Source organism: Mesoplodon mirus, assembly GCF_964341445.2.
Source record: "Mesoplodon mirus genome assembly, chromosome: 10".
NCBI lineage: Eukaryota > Metazoa > Chordata > Mammalia > Artiodactyla > Ziphiidae > Mesoplodon > Mesoplodon mirus.
The window spans coordinates 78,969,553-78,990,475 of NC_138986.1; positions in this window are offsets into that span (position 1 = coordinate 78,969,553).

Consider the following 20,923-nt stretch of genomic DNA (forward strand, 5'->3'; position numbering starts at 1 on the left):
CCCGCCCTCCCCAGGTGTGCCTCGTTGAGGTCAATATAAACAGCGCTCCAGGCAGCAATAGCCCCTGAATCTGTGCCTGACTCCATATTCTCTGCCCCGTCAACAGTCTCGGGGCTGTGCTGGTGGGAGGGAGTGAGGGGCCACCGCTTTGTGGGTGGCCCGGTGTGAGTGGGGTTCTGCTGGCCTTTCTGCAGGAGTTGCCAGGCTGCCGCCTGTAAAGAAGAGGTTGTGTCACCCATACCTTCCGCTGGAATTTCTCTCCGGACAGAGGTGAGAAAGGAAAAAAAGCAGTGGGGGCCGGGACAGGAGGGGTATCTCAGACAGGGCAATGGAAATCTTCTGGAATAGCGCCCGGTGCCAGGACCACCTTGGCTGCCCTGCAGGCACCAAGTTCGCCTGCGTGCTGTCGCTGGTGTGGCTCCACGGTCCTTCCTCTAGGCTTTCAAGCCCTTGTACATATTCAGGTGTTTTACCTGGAAAGGGTGGGAACAGTTCAGCAGCAGCTGGCCTTGGGCTCAGCTCACCTTTACTCACAGATGCCTCAGCACGGTAACCCAGCTTTGCAATGAGGACGCTCCTTGCGTGGCGGGTGGGTTGCTGGCTGTATGGGAGATGATTCCCCACCTCTGACCTATTTCAGAATTGTTTACCACTGGAGCAAGTGCCCTGATAGGGTTTTCCTCTGTAAAACTCGTGGGTTCAGGATTTTGTTTTCTTTTATGGTTCAAGTTAGATTTTATTCCTCTTTTATGTATTTATAGATATAAGCATGGAAATAATTCATTCCTAGAAATACATCTGTGTGACGGGAAGAACTTTTTTCTGTTTTATTTTTAAATTTTATTTTTTAAAATTTTGAAATTTAATTTTATTTATTTTTTATACAGCACGTTATTATTAGTTATGTATTTTATGCATATACATGTATACAGGTCAATCCCAAACTCCCAACTCATCCCACCACCACCACCCCATGGCTTCCCACACTTGGTGTCCATACGTTTGTTCTCTACCTCTGTGTCTCTATTTCTTCCCTGCAAACCAGTTCATCTGTACCATTTTTAGGCTCCACATATATGCGTTAATATACAATATTTGTTTTCCTCTTTCTGACTTACTTCATTCTGTATGACAGTCTCTCGATCCATCGATGTCTCTACAAATAACCCAGTTTCATTCCTTTTTATGGCCGAGTAATATTCCATTTTATATATGTACCACATCTTTATCCATTCATCTGTCTGTGGGCATTTAGGTTGCTTCCATTACCTGGCTACTGTAAATAGTGCTGCAACGAACATTGTGGTGAATGTGCCTTTTTGAAATACGGTTTTCTCTGGTATATGCCCAGAAGTGGGATTGCTGGATCAGATGGTCATTCTATTTCTAGATTTTTTAAGGAAACTCCATACTGTTCTCCATAGTGACTGTATCAATTTACATTCCCACCAATAGTGGAAGAGGGCTCCTTTTGTCCACACCCTCCCCAGAATTGGTTGTTTGTAGATTTTCTGATGATGCCGATTCTAACAGGTGTGAGGTGATACCTCATTGTAGTTTTGATTTGCATTTCTCTAATAATTAGTGCTGTTGAGCAGCTTTTCATGTGCGTCTTGGCCATCTCTGTGTCTCCTTTGAAGAAACGTCTCTTTAGATCTTCTGCCCATTTTTTGGGGGGTTGTTTGTTTTTTTAATATTAAGCTGCATGAGCTGTTTATATATATTGGAGATTAAACCTCTGTCCATTGATTCGTCTGCAACGATTTTCGCCCATTCTGAGGGATGCCTTTTTCCATTCCCGTGTTTTTTAACAAAAAAGGAAAGAAAGGAAAAGAAGCAGAACACTAATGTGCGTAAAATATGCCTTTTGAAACGGTCGTTTTGAAATATGGACGTCCTTTGAATTTTTTGGTCGATATGTGACCCCAGGATTTATTTTCAGGGCAGGTGTCATTTACAGGCCTGCAATGATTTTGAATATCAACTGACCATTAGCGTTGGGATTAAAGCTGCTGTTGTGTGAATCGGCCACAAGGTGGCAGCAGTTCACCCTTACCAAATCTGGTTACTAGGGCAAGAGAGCCTCAGTGGAAGTGGTGTTCTAGATTGGAGTTTAGAATGGAATGTGCCAGGAGAAACCCCCTCACGTTTGTCTCACTACTTCTTGTTCGTGTTTTTAATTTAATTTTTTATTTTTTATTACAGCAAGTTTGATTACAATGTTTGGCTTGCTGTAGGTGTGGAAGATGTGGTTCTTTTACACATATACAGATGACTGTTCTTCCTGGGATCCTTTTCCCATGTACGTTATGACAGAATGTTGAGTAGTCCTCTCTTGGTATTCTGTAGGTCTTTGGTGATTATATATGTCACCTGTGTTTGTATATGTCTGTTAACCCCGATATCGTAATGAAACCAATCCTCACACTTTTCCATTGGTGAACCATAAGTTTGTTTAATGAATCTGTGATTGCCCTTCTCCGTGGAAATATCTGCCCTGGTATCCATTTTTAGGTAACACCTATAAGTGATATGATATGATATGTGTCTTTCACTTTCTGACTTACTACAAGTCACGTGATTACTTCTAGACTCATCTACGGTGCTGCAAATGGCATTGTGTCCTTTTTTCCCTTGGCTTCTCTTCTGCCTTAGCGGGGTCCATTTTCAACAATGTGATTCCCTGAGGGTTGTGGATTAGCTGACCTGGGCAGCCTTACCCTGCCGGCCCGCCCTCCCCAGGTGTGCCTCGTTGAGGTCAATATAAACAGCGCTCCAGGCAGCAATAGCCCCTGAATCTGTGCCTGACTCCATATTCTCTGCCCCGTCAACAGTCTCGGGGCTGTGCTGGTGGGAGGGAGTGAGGGGCCACCGCTTTGTGGGTGGCCCGGTGTGAGTGGGGTTCTGCTGGCCTTTCTGCAGGAGTTGCCAGGCTGCCGCCTGTAAAGAAGAGGTTGTGTCACCCATACCTTCCGCTGGAATTTCTCTCCGGACAGAGGTGAGAAAGGAAAAAAAGCAGTGGGGGCCGGGACAGGAGGGGTATCTCAGACAGGGCAATGGAAATCTTCTGGAATAGCGCCCGGTGCCAGGACCACCTTGGCTGCCCTGCAGGCACCAAGTTCGCCTGCGTGCTGTCGCTGGTGTGGCTCCACGGTCCTTCCTCTAGGCTTTCAAGCCCTTGTACATATTCAGGTGTTTTACCTGGAAAGGGTGGGAACAGTTCAGCAGCAGCTGGCCTTGGGCTCAGCTCACCTTTACTCACAGATGCCTCAGCACGGTAACCCAGCTTTGCAATGAGGACGCTCCTTGCGTGGCGGGTGGGTTGCTGGCTGTATGGGAGATGATTCCCCACCTCTGACCTATTTCAGAATTGTTTACCACTGGAGCAAGTGCCCTGATAGGGTTTTCCTCTGTAAAACTCGTGGGTTCAGGATTTTGTTTTCTTTTATGGTTCAAGTTAGATTTTATTCCTCTTTTATGTATTTATAGATATAAGCATGGAAATAATTCATTCCTAGAAATACATCTGTGTGACGGGAAGAACTTTTTTCTGTTTTATTTTTAAATTTTATTTTTTAAAATTTTGAAATTTAATTTTATTTATTTTTTATACAGCACGTTATTATTAGTTATGTATTTTATGCATATACATGTATACAGGTCAATCCCAAACTCCCAACTCATCCCACCACCACCACCCCATGGCTTCCCACACTTGGTGTCCATACGTTTGTTCTCTACCTCTGTGTCTCTATTTCTTCCCTGCAAACCAGTTCATCTGTACCATTTTTAGGCTCCACATATATGCGTTAATATACAATATTTGTTTTCCTCTTTCTGACTTACTTCATTCTGTATGACAGTCTCTCGATCCATCGATGTCTCTACAAATAACCCAGTTTCATTCCTTTTTATGGCCGAGTAATATTCCATTTTATATATGTACCACATCTTTATCCATTCATCTGTCTGTGGGCATTTAGGTTGCTTCCATTACCTGGCTACTGTAAATAGTGCTGCAACGAACATTGTGGTGAATGTGCCTTTTTGAAATACGGTTTTCTCTGGTATATGCCCAGAAGTGGGATTGCTGGATCAGATGGTCATTCTATTTCTAGATTTTTTAAGGAAACTCCATACTGTTCTCCATAGTGACTGTATCAATTTACATTCCCACCAATAGTGGAAGAGGGCTCCTTTTGTCCACACCCTCCCCAGAATTGGTTGTTTGTAGATTTTCTGATGATGCCGATTCTAACAGGTGTGAGGTGATACCTCATTGTAGTTTTGATTTGCATTTCTCTAATAATTAGTGCTGTTGAGCAGCTTTTCATGTGCGTCTTGGCCATCTCTGTGTCTCCTTTGAAGAAACGTCTCTTTAGATCTTCTGCCCATTTTTTGGGGGGTTGTTTGTTTTTTTAATATTAAGCTGCATGAGCTGTTTATATATATTGGAGATTAAACCTCTGTCCATTGATTCGTCTGCAACGATTTTCGCCCATTCTGAGGGATGCCTTTTTCCATTCCCGTGTTTTTTAACAAAAAAGGAAAGAAAGGAAAAGAAGCAGAACACTAATGTGCGTAAAATATGCCTTTTGAAACGGTCGTTTTGAAATATGGACGTCCTTTGAATTTTTTGGTCGATATGTGACCCCAGGATTTATTTTCAGGGCAGGTGTCATTTACAGGCCTGCAATGATTTTGAATATCAACTGACCATTAGCGTTGGGATTAAAGCTGCTGTTGTGTGAAACGGCCACAAGGTGGCAGCAGTTCACCCTTACCAAATCTGGTTACTAGGGCAAGAGAGCCTCAGTGGAAGTGGTGTTCTAGATTGGAGTTTAGAATGGAATGTGCCAGGAGAAAGCCCCTCACGTTTGTCTCACTACTTCTTGTTCGTGTTTTTAATTTAATTTTTTATTTTTTATTACAGCAAGTTTGATTACAATGTTTGGCTTGCTGTAGGTGTGGAAGATGTGGTTCTTTTACACATATACAGATGACTGTTCTTCCTGGGATCCTTTTCCCATGTACGTTATGACAGAATGTTGAGTAGTCCTCTCTTGGTATTCTGTAGGTCTTTGGTGATTATATATGTCACCTGTGTTTGTATATGTCTGTTAACCCCGATATCGTAATGAAACCAATCCTCACACTTTTCCATTGGTGAACCATAAGTTTGTTTAATGAATCTGTGATTGCCCTTCTCCGTGGAAATATCTGCCCTGGTATCCATTTTTAGGTAACACCTATAAGTGATATGATATGATATGTGTCTTTCACTTTCTGACTTACTACAAGTCACGTGATTACTTCTAGACTCATCTACGGTGCTGCAAATGGCATTGTGTCCTTTTTTCCCTTGGCTTCTCTTCTGCCTTAGCGGGGTCCATTTTCAACAATGTGATTCCCTGAGGGTTGTGGATTAGCTGACCTGGGCAGCCTTACCCTGCCGGCCCGCCCTCCCCAGGTGTGCCTCGTTGAGGTCAATATAAACAGCGCTCCAGGCAGCAATAGCCCCTGAATCTGTGCCTGACTCCATATTCTCTGCCCCGTCAACAGTCTCGGGGCTGTGCTGGTGGGAGGGAGTGAGGGGCCACCGCTTTGTGGGTGGCCCGGTGTGAGTGGGGTTCTGCTGGCCTTTCTGCAGGAGTTGCCAGGCTGCCGCCTGTAAAGAAGAGGTTGTGTCACCCATACCTTCCGCTGGAATTTCTCTCCGGACAGAGGTGAGAAAGGAAAAAAAGCAGTGGGGGCCGGGACAGGAGGGGTATCTCAGACAGGGCAATGGAAATCTTCTGGAATAGCGCCCGGTGCCAGGACCACCTTGGCTGCCCTGCAGGCACCAAGTTGTCCTGCGTGCTGTCGCTGGTGTGGCTCCACGGTCCTTCCTCTAGGCTTTCAAGCCCTTGTACATATTCAGGTGTTTTACCTGGAAAGGGTGGGAACAGTTCAGCAGCAGCTGGCCTTGGGCTCAGCTCACCTTTACTCACAGATGCCTCAGCACGGTAACCCAGCTTTGCAATGAGGACGCTCCTTGCGTGGCGGGTGGGTTGCTGGCTGTATGGGAGATGATTCCCCACCTCTGACCTATTTCAGAATTGTTTACCACTGGAGCAAGTGCCCTGATAGGGTTTTCCTCTGTAAAACTCGTGGGTTCAGGATTTTGTTTTCTTTTATGGTTCAAGTTAGATTTTATTCCTCTTTTATGTATTTATAGATATAAGCATGGAAATAATTCATTCCTAGAAATACATCTGTGTGACGGGAAGAACTTTTTTCTGTTTTATTTTTAAATTTTATTTTTTAAAATTTTGAAATTTAATTTTATTTATTTTTTATACAGCACGTTATTATTAGTTATGTATTTTATGCATATACATGTATACAGGTCAATCCCAAACTCCCAACTCATCCCACCACCACCACCCCATGGCTTCCCACACTTGGTGTCCATACGTTTGTTCTCTACCTCTGTGTCTCTATTTCTTCCCTGCAAACCAGTTCATCTGTACCATTTTTAGGCTCCACATATATGCGTTAATATACAATATTTGTTTTCCTCTTTCTGACTTACTTCATTCTGTATGACAGTCTCTCGATCCATCGATGTCTCTACAAATAACCCAGTTTCATTCCTTTTTATGGCCGAGTAATATTCCATTTTATATATGTACCACATCTTTATCCATTCATCTGTCTGTGGGCATTTAGGTTGCTTCCATTACCTGGCTACTGTAAATAGTGCTGCAACGAACATTGTGGTGAATGTGCCTTTTTGAAATACGGTTTTCTCTGGTATATGCCCAGAAGTGGGATTGCTGGATCAGATGGTCATTCTATTTCTAGATTTTTTAAGGAAACTCCATACTGTTCTCCATAGTGACTGTATCAATTTACATTCCCACCAATAGTGGAAGAGGGCTCCTTTTGTCCACACCCTCCCCAGAATTGGTTGTTTGTAGATTTTCTGATGATGCCGATTCTAACAGGTGTGAGGTGATACCTCATTGTAGTTTTGATTTGCATTTCTCTAATAATTAGTGCTGTTGAGCAGCTTTTCATGTGCGTCTTGGCCATCTCTGTGTCTCCTTTGAAGAAACGTCTCTTTAGATCTTCTGCCCATTTTTTGGGGGGTTGTTTGTTTTTTTAATATTAAGCTGCATGAGCTGTTTATATATATTGGAGATTAAACCTCTGTCCATTGATTCGTCTGCAACGATTTTCGCCCATTCTGAGGGATGCCTTTTTCCATTCCCGTGTTTTTTAACAAAAAAGGAAAGGAAAAGAAGCAGAACACTAATGTGCGTAAAATATGCCTTTTGAAACGGTCGTTTTGAAATATGGACGTCCTTTGAATTTTTTGGTCGATATGTGACCCCAGGATTTATTTTCAGGGCAGGTGTCATTTACAGGCCTGCAATGATTTTGAATATCAACTGACCATTAGCGTTGGGATTAAAGCTGCTGTTGTGTGAAACGGCCACAAGGTGGCAGCAGTTCACCCTTACCAAATCTGGTTACTAGGGCAAGAGAGCCTCAGTGGAAGTGGTGTTCTAGATTGGAGTTTAGAATGGAATGTGCCAGGAGAAACCCCCTCACGTTTGTCTCACTACTTCTTGTTCGTGTTTTTAATTTAATTTTTTATTTTTTATTACAGCAAGTTTGATTACAATGTTTGGCTTGCTGTAGGTGTGGAAGATGTGGTTCTTTTACACATATACAGATGACTGTTCTTCCTGGGATCCTTTTCCCATGTACGTTATGACAGAATGTTGAGTAGTCCTCTCTTGGTATTCTGTAGGTCTTTGGTGATTATATATGTCACCTGTGTTTGTATATGTCTGTTAACCCCGATATCGTAATGAAACCAATCCTCACACTTTTCCATTGGTGAACCATAAGTTTGTTTAATGAATCTGTGATTGCCCTTCTCCGTGGAAATATCTGCCCTGGTATCCATTTTTAGGTAACACCTATAAGTGATATGATATGATATGTGTCTTTCACTTTCTGACTTACTACAAGTCACGTGATTACTTCTAGACTCATCTACGGTGCTGCAAATGGCATTGTGTCCTTTTTTCCCTTGGCTTCTCTTCTGCCTTAGCGGGGTCCATTTTCAACAATGTGATTCCCTGAGGGTTGTGGATTAGCTGACCTGGGCAGCCTTACCCTGCCGGCCCGCCCTCCCCAGGTGTGCCTCGTTGAGGTCAATATAAACAGCGCTCCAGGCAGCAATAGCCCCTGAATCTGTGCCTGACTCCATATTCTCTGCCCCGTCAACAGTCTCGGGGCTGTGCTGGTGGGAGGGAGTGAGGGGCCACCGCTTTGTGGGTGGCCCGGTGTGAGTGGGGTTCTGCTGGCCTTTCTGCAGGAGTTGCCAGGCTGCCGCCTGTAAAGAAGAGGTTGTGTCACCCATACCTTCCGCTGGAATTTCTCTCCGGACAGAGGTGAGAAAGGAAAAAAAGCAGTGGGGGCCGGGACAGGAGGGGTATCTCAGACAGGGCAATGGAAATCTTCTGGAATAGCGCCCGGTGCCAGGACCACCTTGGCTGCCCTGCAGGCACCAAGTTCGCCTGCGTGCTGTCGCTGGTGTGGCTCCACGGTCCTTCCTCTAGGCTTTCAAGCCCTTGTACATATTCAGGTGTTTTACCTGGAAAGGGTGGGAACAGTTCAGCAGCAGCTGGCCTTGGGCTCAGCTCACCTTTACTCACAGATGCCTCAGCACGGTAACCCAGCTTTGCAATGAGGACGCTCCTTGCGTGGCGGGTGGGTTGCTGGCTGTATGGGAGATGATTCCCCACCTCTGACCTATTTCAGAATTGTTTACCACTGGAGCAAGTGCCCTGATAGGGTTTTCCTCTGTAAAACTCGTGGGTTCAGGATTTTGTTTTCTTTTATGGTTCAAGTTAGATTTTATTCCTCTTTTATGTATTTATAGATATAAGCATGGAAATAATTCATTCCTAGAAATACATCTGTGTGACGGGAAGAACTTTTTTCTGTTTTATTTTTAAATTTTATTTTTTAAAATTTTGAAATTTAATTTTATTTATTTTTTATACAGCACGTTATTATTAGTTATGTATTTTATGCATATACATGTATACAGGTCAATCCCAAACTCCCAACTCATCCCACCACCACCACCCCATGGCTTCCCACACTTGGTGTCCATACGTTTGTTCTCTACCTCTGTGTCTCTATTTCTTCCCTGCAAACCAGTTCATCTGTACCATTTTTAGGCTCCACATATATGCGTTAATATACAATATTTGTTTTCCTCTTTCTGACTTACTTCATTCTGTATGACAGTCTCTCGATCCATCGATGTCTCTACAAATAACCCAGTTTCATTCCTTTTTATGGCCGAGTAATATTCCATTTTATATATGTACCACATCTTTATCCATTCATCTGTCTGTGGGCATTTAGGTTGCTTCCATTACCTGGCTACTGTAAATAGTGCTGCAACGAACATTGTGGTGAATGTGCCTTTTTGAAATACGGTTTTCTCTGGTATATGCCCAGAAGTGGGATTGCTGGATCAGATGGTCATTCTATTTCTAGATTTTTTAAGGAAACTCCATACTGTTCTCCATAGTGACTGTATCAATTTACATTCCCACCAATAGTGGAAGAGGGCTCCTTTTGTCCACACCCTCCCCAGAATTGGTTGTTTGTAGATTTTCTGATGATGCCGATTCTAACAGGTGTGAGGTGATACCTCATTGTAGTTTTGATTTGCATTTCTCTAATAATTAGTGCTGTTGAGCAGCTTTTCATGTGCGTCTTGGCCATCTCTGTGTCTCCTTTGAAGAAACGTCTCTTTAGATCTTCTGCCCATTTTTTGGGGGGTTGTTTGTTTTTTTAATATTAAGCTGCATGAGCTGTTTATATATATTGGAGATTAAACCTCTGTCCATTGATTCGTCTGCAACGATTTTCGCCCATTCTGAGGGATGCCTTTTTCCATTCCCGTGTTTTTTAACAAAAAAGGAAAGAAAGGAAAAGAAGCAGAACACTAATGTGCGTAAAATATGCCTTTTGAAACGGTCGTTTTGAAATATGGACGTCCTTTGAATTTTTTGGTCGATATGTGACCCCAGGATTTATTTTCAGGGCAGGTGTCATTTACAGGCCTGCAATGATTTTGAATATCAACTGACCATTAGCGTTGGGATTAAAGCTGCTGTTGTGTGAAACGGCCACAAGGTGGCAGCAGTTCACCCTTACCAAATCTGGTTACTAGGGCAAGAGAGCCTCAGTGGAAGTGGTGTTCTAGATTGGAGTTTAGAATGGAATGTGCCAGGAGAAAGCCCCTCACGTTTGTCTCACTACTTCTTGTTCGTGTTTTTAATTTAATTTTTTATTTTTTATTACAGCAAGTTTGATTACAATGTTTGGCTTGCTGTAGGTGTGGAAGATGTGGTTCTTTTACACATATACAGATGACTGTTCTTCCTGGGATCCTTTTCCCATGTACGTTATGACAGAATGTTGAGTAGTCCTCTCTTGGTATTCTGTAGGTCTTTGGTGATTATATATGTCACCTGTGTTTGTATATGTCTGTTAACCCCGATATCGTAATGAAACCAATCCTCACACTTTTCCATTGGTGAACCATAAGTTTGTTTAATGAATCTGTGATTGCCCTTCTCCGTGGAAATATCTGCCCTGGTATCCATTTTTAGGTAACACCTATAAGTGATATGATATGATATGTGTCTTTCACTTTCTGACTTACTACAAGTCACGTGATTACTTCTAGACTCATCTACGGTGCTGCAAATGGCATTGTGTCCTTTTTTCCCTTGGCTTCTCTTCTGCCTTAGCGGGGTCCATTTTCAACAATGTGATTCCCTGAGGGTTGTGGATTAGCTGACCTGGGCAGCCTTACCCTGCCGGCCCGCCCTCCCCAGGTGTGCCTCGTTGAGGTCAATATAAACAGCGCTCCAGGCAGCAATAGCCCCTGAATCTGTGCCTGACTCCATATTCTCTGCCCCGTCAACAGTCTCGGGGCTGTGCTGGTGGGAGGGAGTGAGGGGCCACCGCTTTGTGGGTGGCCCGGTGTGAGTGGGGTTCTGCTGGCCTTTCTGCAGGAGTTGCCAGGCTGCCGCCTGTAAAGAAGAGGTTGTGTCACCCATACCTTCCGCTGGAATTTCTCTCCGGACAGAGGTGAGAAAGGAAAAAAAGCAGTGGGGGCCGGGACAGGAGGGGTATCTCAGACAGGGCAATGGAAATCTTCTGGAATAGCGCCCGGTGCCAGGACCACCTTGGCTGCCCTGCAGGCACCAAGTTCGCCTGCGTGCTGTCGCTGGTGTGGCTCCACGGTCCTTCCTCTAGGCTTTCAAGCCCTTGTACATATTCAGGTGTTTTACCTGGAAAGGGTGGGAACAGTTCAGCAGCAGCTGGCCTTGGGCTCAGCTCACCTTTACTCACAGATGCCTCAGCACGGTAACCCAGCTTTGCAATGAGGACGCTCCTTGCGTGGCGGGTGGGTTGCTGGCTGTATGGGAGATGATTCCCCACCTCTGACCTATTTCAGAATTGTTTACCACTGGAGCAAGTGCCCTGATAGGGTTTTCCTCTGTAAAACTCGTGGGTTCAGGATTTTGTTTTCTTTTATGGTTCAAGTTAGATTTTATTCCTCTTTTATGTATTTATAGATATAAGCATGGAAATAATTCATTCCTAGAAATACATCTGTGTGACGGGAAGAACTTTTTTCTGTTTTATTTTTAAATTTTATTTTTTAAAATTTTGAAATTTAATTTTATTTATTTTTTATACAGCACGTTATTATTAGTTATGTATTTTATGCATATACATGTATACAGGTCAATCCCAAACTCCCAACTCATCCCACCACCACCACCCCATGGCTTCCCACACTTGGTGTCCATACGTTTGTTCTCTACCTCTGTGTCTCTATTTCTTCCCTGCAAACCAGTTCATCTGTACCATTTTTAGGCTCCACATATATGCGTTAATATACAATATTTGTTTTCCTCTTTCTGACTTACTTCATTCTGTATGACAGTCTCTCGATCCATCGATGTCTCTACAAATAACCCAGTTTCATTCCTTTTTATGGCCGAGTAATATTCCATTTTATATATGTACCACATCTTTATCCATTCATCTGTCTGTGGGCATTTAGGTTGCTTCCATTACCTGGCTATTGTAAATAGTGCTGCAACGAACATTGTGGTGAATGTGCCTTTTTGAAATACGGTTTTCTCTGGTATATGCCCAGAAGTGGGATTGCTGGATCAGATGGTCATTCTATTTCTAGATTTTTTAAGGAAACTCCATACTGTTCTCCATAGTGACTGTATCAATTTACATTCCCACCAATAGTGGAAGAGGGCTCCTTTTGTCCACACCCTCCCCAGAATTGGTTGTTTGTAGATTTTCTGATGATGCCGATTCTAACAGGTGTGAGGTGATACCTCATTGTAGTTTTGATTTGCATTTCTCTAATAATTAGTGCTGTTGAGCAGCTTTTCATGTGCGTCTTGGCCATCTCTGTGTCTCCTTTGAAGAAACGTCTCTTTAGATCTTCTGCCCATTTTTTGGGGGGTTGTTTGTTTTTTTAATATTAAGCTGCATGAGCTGTTTATATATATTGGAGATTAAACCTCTGTCCATTGATTCGTCTGCAACGATTTTCGCCCATTCTGAGGGATGCCTTTTTCCATTCCCGTGTTTTTTAACAAAAAAGGAAAGAAAGGAAAAGAAGCAGAACACTAATGTGCGTAAAATATGCCTTTTGAAACGGTCGTTTTGAAATATGGACGTCCTTTGAATTTTTTGGTCGATATGTGACCCCAGGATTTATTTTCAGGGCAGGTGTCATTTACAGGCCTGCAATGATTTTGAATATCAACTGACCATTAGCGTTGGGATTAAAGCTGCTGTTGTGTGAAACGGCCACAAGGTGGCAGCAGTTCACCCTTACCAAATCTGGTTACTAGGGCAAGAGAGCCTCAGTGGAAGTGGTGTTCTAGATTGGAGTTTAGAATGGAATGTGCCAGGAGAAAGCCCCTCACGTTTGTCTCACTACTTCTTGTTCGTGTTTTTAATTTAATTTTTTATTTTTTATTACAGCAAGTTTGATTACAATGTTTGGCTTGCTGTAGGTGTGGAAGATGTGGTTCTTTTACACATATACAGATGACTGTTCTTCCTGGGATCCTTTTCCCATGTACGTTATGACAGAATGTTGAGTAGTCCTCTCTTGGTATTCTGTAGGTCTTTGGTGATTATATATGTCACCTGTGTTTGTATATGTCTGTTAACCCCGATATCGTAATGAAACCAATCCTCACACTTTTCCATTGGTGAACCATAAGTTTGTTTAATGAATCTGTGATTGCCCTTCTCCGTGGAAATATCTGCCCTGGTATCCATTTTTAGGTAACACCTATAAGTGATATGATATGATATGTGTCTTTCACTTTCTGACTTACTACAAGTCACGTGATTACTTCTAGACTCATCTACGGTGCTGCAAATGGCATTGTGTCCTTTTTTCCCTTGGCTTCTCTTCTGCCTTAGCGGGGTCCATTTTCAACAATGTGATTCCCTGAGGGTTGTGGATTAGCTGACCTGGGCAGCCTTACCCTGCCGGCCCGCCCTCCCCAGGTGTGCCTCGTTGAGGTCAATATAAACAGCGCTCCAGGCAGCAATAGCCCCTGAATCTGTGCCTGACTCCATATTCTCTGCCCCGTCAACAGTCTCGGGGCTGTGCTGGTGGGAGGGAGTGAGGGGCCACCGCTTTGTGGGTGGCCCGGTGTGAGTGGGGTTCTGCTGGCCTTTCTGCAGGAGTTGCCAGGCTGCCGCCTGTAAAGAAGAGGTTGTGTCACCCATACCTTCCGCTGGAATTTCTCTCCGGACAGAGGTGAGAAAGGAAAAAAAGCAGTGGGGGCCGGGACAGGAGGGGTATCTCAGACAGGGCAATGGAAATCTTCTGGAATAGCGCCCGGTGCCAGGACCACCTTGGCTGCCCTGCAGGCACCAAGTTCGCCTGCGTGCTGTCGCTGGTGTGGCTCCACGGTCCTTCCTCTAGGCTTTCAAGCCCTTGTACATATTCAGGTGTTTTACCTGGAAAGGGTGGGAACAGTTCAGCAGCAGCTGGCCTTGGGCTCAGCTCACCTTTACTCACAGATGCCTCAGCACGGTAACCCAGCTTTGCAATGAGGACGCTCCTTGCGTGGCGGGTGGGTTGCTGGCTGTATGGGAGATGATTCCCCACCTCTGACCTATTTCAGAATTGTTTACCACTGGAGCAAGTGCCCTGATAGGGTTTTCCTCTGTAAAACTCGTGGGTTCAGGATTTTGTTTTCTTTTATGGTTCAAGTTAGATTTTATTCCTCTTTTATGTATTTATAGATATAAGCATGGAAATAATTCATTCCTAGAAATACATCTGTGTGACGGGAAGAACTTTTTTCTGTTTTATTTTTAAATTTTATTTTTTAAAATTTTGAAATTTAATTTTATTTATTTTTTATACAGCACGTTATTATTAGTTATGTATTTTATGCATATACATGTATACAGGTCAATCCCAAACTCCCAACTCATCCCACCACCACCACCCCATGGCTTCCCACACTTGGTGTCCATACGTTTGTTCTCTACCTCTGTGTCTCTATTTCTTCCCTGCAAACCAGTTCATCTGTACCATTTTTAGGCTCCACATATATGCGTTAATATACAATATTTGTTTTCCTCTTTCTGACTTACTTCATTCTGTATGACAGTCTCTCGATCCATCGATGTCTCTACAAATAACCCAGTTTCATTCCTTTTTATGGCCGAGTAATATTCCATTTTATATATGTACCACATCTTTATCCATTCATCTGTCTGTGGGCATTTAGGTTGCTTCCATTACCTGGCTACTGTAAATAGTGCTGCAACGAACATTGTGGTGAATGTGCCTTTTTGAAATACGGTTTTCTCTGGTATATGCCCAGAAGTGGGATTGCTGGATCAGATGGTAATTCTATTTCTAGATTTTTTAAGGAAACTCCATACTGTTCTCCATAGTGACTGTATCAATTTACATTCCCACCAATAGTGGAAGAGGGCTCCTTTTGTCCACACCCTCCCCAGAATTGGTTGTTTGTAGATTTTCTGATGATGCCGATTCTAACAGGTGTGAGGTGATACCTCATTGTAGTTTTGATTTGCATTTCTCTAATAATTAGTGCTGTTGAGCAGCTTTTCATGTGCGTCTTGGCCATCTCTGTGTCTCCTTTGAAGAAACGTCTCTTTAGATCTTCTGCCCATTTTTTGGGGGGTTGTTTGTTTTTTTAATATTAAGCTGCATGAGCTGTTTATATATATTGGAGATTAAACCTCTGTCCATTGATTCGTCTGCAACGATTTTCGCCCATTCTGAGGGATGCCTTTTTCCATTCCCGTGTTTTTTAACAAAAAAGGAAAGAAAGGAAAAGAAGCAGAACACTAATGTGCGTAAAATATGCCTTTTGAAACGGTCGTTTTGAAATATGGACGTCCTTTGAATTTTTTGGTCGATATGTGACCCCAGGATTTATTTTCAGGGCAGGTGTCATTTACAGGCCTGCAATGATTTTGAATATCAACTGACCATTAGCGTTGGGATTAAAGCTGCTGTTGTGTGAAACGGCCACAAGGTGGCAGCAGTTCACCCTTACCAAATCTGGTTACTAGGGCAAGAGAGCCTCAGTGGAAGTGGTGTTCTAGATTGGAGTTTAGAATGGAATGTGCCAGGAGAAACCCCCTCACGTTTGTCTCACTACTTCTTGTTCGTGATTTTAATTTAATTTTTTATTTTTTATTACAGCAAGTTTGATTACAATGTTTGGCTTGCTGTAGGTGTGGAAGATGTGGTTCTTTTACACATATACAGATGACTGTTCTTCCTGGGATCCTTTTCCCATGTACGTTATGACAGAATGTTGAGTAGTCCTCTCTTGGTATTCTGTAGGTCTTTGGTGATTATATATGTCACCTGTGTTTGTATATGTCTGTTAACCCCGATATCGTAATGAAACCAATCCTCACACTTTTCCATTGGTGAACCATAAGTTTGTTTAATGAATCTGTGATTGCCCTTCTCCGTGGAAATATCTGCCCTGGTATCCATTTTTAGGTAACACCTATAAGTGATATGATATGATATGTGTCTTTCACTTTCTGACTTACTACAAGTCACGTGATTACTTCTAGACTCATCTACGGTGCTGCAAATGGCATTGTGTCCTTTTTTCCCTTGGCTTCTCTTCTGCCTTAGCGGGGTCCATTTTCAACAATGTGATTCCCTGAGGGTTGTGGATTAGCTGACCTGGGCAGCCTTACCCTGCCGGCCCGCCCTCCCCAGGTGTGCCTCGTTGAGGTCAATATAAACAGCGCTCCAGGCAGCAATAGCCCCTGAATCTGTGCCTGACTCCATATTCTCTGCCCCGTCAACAGTCTCGGGGCTGTGCTGGTGGGAGGGAGTGAGGGGCCACCGCTTTGTGGGTGGCCCGGTGTGAGTGGGGTTCTGCTGGCCTTTCTGCAGGAGTTGCCAGGCTGCCGCCTGTAAAGAAGAGGTTGTGTCACCCATACCTTCCGCTGGAATTTCTCTCCGGACAGAGGTGAGAAAGGAAAAAAAGCAGTGGGGGCCGGGACAGGAGGGGTATCTCAGACAGGGCAATGGAAATCTTCTGGAATAGCGCCCGGTGCCAGGACCACCTTGGCTGCCCTGCAGGCACCAAGTTCGCCTGCGTGCTGTCGCTGGTGTGGCTCCACGGTCCTTCCTCTAGGCTTTCAAGCCCTTGTACATATTCAGGTGTTTTACCTGGAAAGGGTGGGAACAGTTCAGCAGCAGCTGGCCTTGGGCTCAGCTCACCTTTACTCACAGATGCCTCAGCACGGTAACCCAGCTTTGCAATGAGGACGCTCCTTGCGTGGCGGGTGGGTTGCTGGCTGTATGGGAGATGATTCCCCACCTCTGACCTATTTCAGAATTGTTTACCACTGGAGCAAGTGCCCTGATAGGGTTTTCCTCTGTAAAACTCGTGGGTTCAGGATTTTGTTTTCTTTTATGGTTCAAGTTAGATTTTATTCCTCTTTTATGTATTTATAGATATAAGCATGGAAATAATTCATTCCTAGAAATACATCTGTGTGACGGGAAGAACGTTTTTCTGTTTTATTTTTAAATTTTATTTTTTAAAATTTTGAAATTTAATTTTATTTATTTTTTATACAGCACGTTATTATTAGTTATGTATTTTATGCATATACATGTATACAGGTCAATCCCAAACTCCCAACTCATCCCACCACCACCACCCCATGGCTTCCCACACTTGGTGTCCATACGTTTGTTCTCTACCTCTGTGTCTCTATTTCTTCCCTGCAAACCAGTTCATCTGTACCATTTTTAGGCTCCACATATATGCGTTAATATACAATATTTGTTTTCCTCTTTCTGACTTACTTCATTCTGTATGACAGTCTCTCGATCCATCGATGTCTCTACAAATAACCCAGTTTCATTCCTTTTTATGGCCGAGTAATATTCCATTTTATATATGTACCACATCTTTATCCATTCATCTGTCTGTGGGCATTTAGGTTGCTTCCATTACCTGGCTACTGTAAATAGTGCTGCAACGAACATTGTGGTGAATGTGCCTTTTTGAAATACGGTTTTCTCTGGTATATGCCCAGAAGTGGGATTGCTGGATCAGATGGTCATTCTATTTCTAGATTTTTTAAGGAAACTCCATACTGTTCTCCATAGTGACTGTATCAATTTACATTCCCACCAATAGTGGAAGAGGGCTCCTTTTGTCCACACCCTCCCCAGAATTGGTTGTTTGTAGATTTTCTGATGATGCCGATTCTAACAGGTGTGAGGTGATACCTCATTGTAGTTTTGATTTGCATTTCTCTAATAATTAGTGCTGTTGAGCAGCTTTTCATGTGCGTCTTGGCCATCTCTGTGTCTCCTTTGAAGAAACGTCTCTTTAGATCTTCTGCCCATTTTTTGGGGGGTTGTTTGTTTTTTTAATATTAAGCTGCATGAGCTGTTTATATATATTGGAGATTAAACCTCTGTCCATTGATTCGTCTGCAACGATTTTCGCCCATTCTGAGGGATGCCTTTTTCCATTCCCGTGTTTTTTAACAAAAAAGGAAAGAAAGGAAAAGAAGCAGAACACTAATGTGCGTAAAATATGCCTTTTGAAACGGTCGTTTTGAAATATGGACGTCCTTTGAATTTTTTGGTCGATATGTGACCCCAGGATTTATTTTCAGGGCAGGTGTCATTTACAGGCCTGCAATGATTTTGAATATCAACTGACCATTAGCGTTGGGATTAAAGCTGCTGTTGTGTGAAACGGCCACAAGGTGGCAGCAGTTCACCCTTACCAAATCTGGTTACTAGGGCAAGAGAGCCTCAGTGGAAGTGGTGTTCTAGATTGGAGTTTAGAATGGAATGTGCCAGGAGAAACCCCCTCACGTTTGTCTCACTACTTCTTGTTCGTGTTTTTAATTTAATTTTTTATTTTTTATTACAGCAAGTTTGATTACAATGTTTGGCTTGCTGTAGGTGTGGAAGATGTGGTTCTTTTACACATATACAGATGACTGTTCTTCCTGGGATCCTTTTCCCATGTACGTTATGACAGAATGTTGAGTAGTCCTCTCTTGGTATTCTGTAGGTCTTTGGTGATTATATATGTCACCTGTGTTTGTATATGTCTGTTAACCCCGATATCGTAATGAAACCAATCCTCACACTTTTCCATTGGTGAACCATAAGTTTGTTTAATGAATCTGTGATTGCCCTTCTCCGTGGAAATATCTGCCCTGGTATCCATTTTTAGGTAACACCTATAAGTGATATGATATGATATGTGTCTTTCACTTTCTGACTTACTACAAGTCACGTGATTACTTCTAGACTCATCTACGGTGCTGCAAATGGCATTGTGTCCTTTTTTCCCTTGGCTTCTCTTCTGCCTTAGCGGGGTCCATTTTCAACAATGTGATTCCCTGAGGGTTGTGGATTAGCTGACCTGGGCAGCCTTACCCTGCCGGCCCGCCCTCCCCAGGTGTGCCTCGTTGAGGTCAATATAAACAGCGCTCCAGGCAGCAATAGCCCCTGAATCTGTGCCTGACTCCATATTCTCTGCCCCGTCAACAGTCTCGGGGCTGTGCTGGTGGGAGGGAGTGAGGGGCCACAGCTTTGTGGGTGGCCCGGTGTGAGTGGGGTTCTGCTGGCCTTTCTGCAGGAGTTGCCAGGCTGCCGCCTGTAAAGAAGAGGTTGTGTCACCCATACCTTCCGCTGGAATTTCTCTCCGGACAGAGGTGAGAAAGGAAAAAAAGCAGTGGGGGCCGGGACAGGAGGGGTATCTCAGACAGGGCAATGGAAATCTTCTGGAATAGCGCCCGGTGCCAGGACCACCTTGGCTGCCCTGCAGGCACCAAGTTCGCCTGCGTGCTGTCGCTGGTGTGGCTCCACGGTCCTTCCTCTAGGCTTTCAAGCCCTTGTACATATTCAGGTGTTTTACCTGGAAAGGGTGGGAACAGTTCAGCAGCAGCTGGCCTTGGGCTCAGCTCACCTTTACTCACAGATGCCTCAGCACGGTAACCCAGCTTTGCAATGAGGACGCTCCTTGCGTGGCGGGTGGGTTGCTGGCTGTATGGGAGATGATTCCCCACCTCTGACCTATTTCAGAATTGTTTACCACTGGAGCAAGTGCCCTGATAGGGTTTTCCTCTGTAAAACTCGTGGGTTCAGGATTTTGTTTTCTTTTATGGTTCAAGTTAGATTTTATTCCTCTTTTATGTATTTATAGATATAAGCATGGAAATAATTCATTCCTAGAAATACATCTGTGTGACGGGAAGAACTTTTTTCTGTTTTATTTTTAAATTTTATTTTTTAAAATTTTGAAATTTAATTTTATTTATTTTTTATACAGCACGTTATTATTAGTTATGTATTTTATGCATATACATGTATACAGGTCAATCCCAAACTCCCAACTCATCCCACCACCACCACCCCATGGCTTCCCACACTTGGTGTCCATACGTTTGTTCTCTACCTCTGTGTCTCTATTTCTTCCCTGCAAACCAGTTCATCTGTACCATTTTTAGGCTCCACATATATGCGTTAATATACAATATTTGTTTTCCTCTTTCTGACTTACTTCATTCTGTATGACAGTCTCTCGATCCATCGATGTCTCTACAAATAACCCAGTTTCATTCCTTTTTATGGCCGAGTAATATTCCATTTTATATATGTACCACATCTTTATCCATTCATCTGTCTGTGGGCATTTAGGTTGCTTCCATTACCTGGCTATTGTAAATAGTGCTGCAACGAACATTGTGGTGAATGTGCCTTTTTGAAATACGGTTTTCTCTGGTATATGCCCAGAAGTGGGATTGCTGGATCAGATGGTAATTCTATTTCTAGATTTTTTAAGGAAACTCCATACTGTTCTCCATAGTGACTGTATCAATTTACATTCCCACCAATAGTGGAAGAGGGCTCCTTTTGTCCACACCCTCCCCAGAATTGGTTGTTTGTAGATTTTCTGATGATGCCGATTCTAACAGGTGTGAGGTGATACCTCATTGTAGTTTTGATTTGCATTTCTCTAATAATTAGTGCTGTTGAGCAGCTTTTCATGTGCGTCTTGGCCATCTCTGTGTCTCCTTTGAAGAAACGTCTCTTTAGATCTTCTGCCCATTTTTTGGGGGGTTGTTTGTTTTTTTAATATTAAGCTGCATGAGCTGTTTATATATATTGGAGATTAAACCTCTGTCCATTGATTCGTCTGCAACGATTTTCGCCCATTCTGAGGGATGCCTTTTTCCATTCCCGTGTTTTTTAACAAAAAAGGAAAGAAAGGAA